Genomic DNA, 3,748 nt, shown 5'->3' on the forward strand with positions numbered 1-3,748 from the left:
TTTTCATTTATTGAACAAATTATGATGCCAAAATTTTCAACCCAGTATGGTAGACAATAGTGCCTCTCTAGCTCTATATCTATATCATTTATATCTATATCTATCAGTATGAAAAATGAAATTAATGAATAAGAGTACAAGAAACTCTGAACTGGTTCAAAATATATATAGATAGAAACATGGATAGATAGATAGATAGACAGGTAAATACATAGATAAATAGATGGATAATACATAGATAGATACATACATACATATATACATACATATAAATTTTGAACCAGTTCAGAGTTTCTTACACTCTCATTCATTACCTTTATTTTCTGTATTGCTATTGTTAATAGAGCTTCTAATAACAGCTCTTACCTCTTAGTGCAACAGTGCAACCCTGCAGCTCCATCATTTTACTCACCAGTGCCTTTTTCCTATCACAAGGGTGCTACTGCAGTCCTTCCTTTTGGGCAAAGAAATGCATTCTATAGAACGTAGCTTATGAAATAGAAAGCAATTGTGTGCAATGAATTTGAAAGACAGGCAGAGGTTTAAGAGGAATAAAAAGTTGATGGGTAGACAACTAAGATAAAGAGGAAGAGGTGGAGGTGATGCTTGGGTTGGACCTTTCAAAAGACAAAAGCCAGCACTGGGGACGAGAGGGCAGGGGAATGGAATGTAGCCTGATTACAGTGGAACAGGAAAGGGCTGTTTAAAGGAATACTGTACCACCAGCAGGATATAACCTAAAAAAATTGGTTTCCCTCCCACATCAGCTGACAAAACCAAGTATCCTGGACCTTGGACATCTAGTGCTCTCTACTTTTTAACAACCTTCACACCAAAGTACTTCTGCTGTTTGAATAATAATCCCCATCTAAAGGTCAGCTTCACTGTATAAATAGCATGCATGCAAGAGCAGTTCCTGCAGTACTACATTCATAATGATAGTATGGATAGGGTACTTTGCCAACTATCATGTTTCATTTTATTAACACAGTCTAAACCTCAACTCAAAATATCCCATTCTGTTGTTTCTATAGTTTTTAGGCCATGTAATTCACCTTACCCACATCTGCAATTTTACTATAAATAATTATCTATAGGAACATGGTTCAGACCAGCTGTCAGATCACACTAAAAACTAGTATGAACTCTTGGAGAGCTCTTCTTAGCAAGATATTTTCTTGATCTCCTCTAGCTTATTCAGCCATATTAGAAACCCTGATGATAGAAAACTCCATGGCTTTCACCTACAACTCTTGCCGTCTGGAAAGATGTTTTCCCAGTGCTCTAAGTAGGACAGGCAGGATCCTGAGCTCCATGTGGAGCCCTTTGCCCAACATTTATGAGCATCAAATTTTATCCTAGATAGAGTATCCTAAATGGGAAAAGTTTACATCTTGTTACAAAAAGAATTTGACAAGGTTTTATACACCTTAGGTATTATGAATCATCGCAGCCAATGCTGGGGCAGATTCCTCTAGAACGTAGTGAACTATATTTATCCAACAAGTGCAGCTGGGACCTGGCTGCAGTTCTGAGCGTTATCCCTGACTCAATGTTTACTTCCACCACTGCCTCCTGATGACCAGGAGAGAAGTCATACTCTCAGAAGCAGACTGGTATCTTTAAAAATCCACAGGACAATAAAAATGCTGTGGAACATCAAAAATGTGCTAGGATGAAAAGAATGATACCGAAAACCCTATCTGCTGATAATTATTTTCTTCTACAGCACCGATCTTGGTTTCCTCTTGTATTAAATGGTCCAGGAAAATTGCTTTAAAAAGACTCCTGGCAGCCTCTTCTTTCTGCCTACTCTGAAGTCTCCTTCTTGTGTCATGAAATGAGCTCCTTTGTCTGTGGCTCATCTTCTTATGTGGCACCACCCAGATTTCTGCTTCTGCCCTCTTCCCATATCATGGAGGATGTAAGAGTCCGTTTTGGAAAGAGACTGTGGCAATTCAGGATATGTTGTTTGGAAAGATAAAAGATAGCAAGCACAACTGAAGTACGTAAAATGTAAGTTTGCTATTAAAATACATAATTAGATGATAGAAACTATAGTTGCTTATATTATACAAAAAAGCATTGGTGAACTTTTGATGATTTTACTATGGTTGTACGGTTGCTTCCTAAGTGAGAGTTGGTATAAAAATATGTATAAGTGTGGTATAAATACAAATTTAAAAATGCTTGAAATAGTAGCTATAAGAAGTATTGGCAGGATTTTGATAACAACCAGTAGTATATTGTTGTTAATATATTAGATATTCTGCTGTTGGCTAAACTCAGTAAAGTGGTAGAGCTACTGATATTGCTGTTTTCATTATGCAGAAATATCATAAGGATGTGGATACAGAGTATAAATAAGTATTTGGGACTGGAAGAGGAATAAAACAAATGTAAAGTTTGAGGGAAGTATAGTAAAATCACTTATGCTTCTGATGATTAAGTTCTACATGTACAAGAAACTGGGGTTTCGTTAGCCATGACATAATTCAGAAATTAGTATCTCTGTTCATACAAACAGAGCACTAATCTCAGCAATAGACCATATTCATGCAATTAATTCATGCAATTTGTTAAATGTATGAAGATGAGTGCTTGCCTGAGACTCAAATATAACAACAACAGTAATAGTAACAAAGATCCTACCATCACTTTTTCCCAATAATCTTTAAATACCTGATTAAAACATAATTTCACATTAACATACAACTGCAATGTTAATGTATTGGATTGGCCAAAATGTTCCATTGGTTTTTAAGTAAAACCAAAAGAAATATTTTTCATTTTCACCAAGAACTTTGTTGAAAAACATATTCACCATTTTGTTCTACTACCTTCTGCCATTTTTCAGGCAACTTCATAATTCCATCTTCTAGAGGACTCCCATCCAATCCCACCATTACACAGCATCACCTTCTTTGGATGAAGACCGGCCTTTGGTGTAGTTGGTGGTGGTTCATTTCGCTTGTTCCACGATCTCTTCTGTTCCACATTATTATACAGTAACCACTTTTCATCGCCCATCATAATTTGTTTTAAAAACGGAACAGTTTTGTTACATTTCAATAGAGAATTGCATGTGGAAATACAGTCAAAAAAGTTTTTTTTCACTTAACTTATGTGGAACCCAAACATCAAAGCCATTAACATAACCAAGCTGGTGCAAATAATTTTCAACACTTGATTTGGATATTTTGAGTATGTCAGCTGTCTCCTGCGTGGTATAACGTTGATTGTTCTCAATTAATGTCTCGATTTGGTCACTATCAACTTCAACTGGTCTACCCAACCATGGAGCATCGTCCAGCGAGCAATCTCCAGCACAAAACTTCACAAACCACTTTTTTTGACACGTTTGATCTGTCACAGCACATTCTCCATACACTGCATAATTTTTTTTTCTTTTTTGTGTTTCAGTTGTGTTTTTACCTTGCTTGAAATAATAAAGCATAATATGCTGAACATGTTGCTTTTGTCCTTCCCTCTTCAATATTAAAATGGCTACACAAAAATTCACCAATTTTGACAAGTTTTTTTTTTTTAATGCACACTGATATTACAGCTGTCACAATACAATCTAACAAAATTGTTTCAAATTAAGTTAAGGACAATTAAGAGCTACTAGAGCCATCTTATGGAAAAAAAACCAAACGAACTTTTTGTCCAACCCAATAGAAATGCTCCCAAACTAACTCTTTCCTGCCACAAGTTCGCAAAAGTCATTCTCTGATTTGAGGAAAAG

General features: G+C 35.9%; 1 long non-coding RNA gene across 1 annotated transcript; it reads left to right on the top strand.

Annotated features, from left to right (window-relative positions):
- The first annotated feature begins 1,571 nt into the window (after positions 1 to 1,571).
- LOC132519440 (uncharacterized) lies at positions 1,572 to 3,468 on the top strand. The gene is made up of 2 exons (XR_009540164.1): positions 1,572 to 2,016; positions 2,858 to 3,468. It is a non-coding gene; the product is annotated as an uncharacterized LOC132519440 (long non-coding RNA).
- The last annotated feature ends 280 nt before the right edge of the window (positions 3,469 to 3,748 follow it).

The sequence above is a fragment of the Lagenorhynchus albirostris genome, chromosome 4, assembly GCF_949774975.1.
Source record: "Lagenorhynchus albirostris chromosome 4, mLagAlb1.1, whole genome shotgun sequence".
In the NCBI taxonomy this organism is placed as follows: domain Eukaryota; kingdom Metazoa; phylum Chordata; class Mammalia; order Artiodactyla; family Delphinidae; genus Lagenorhynchus; species Lagenorhynchus albirostris.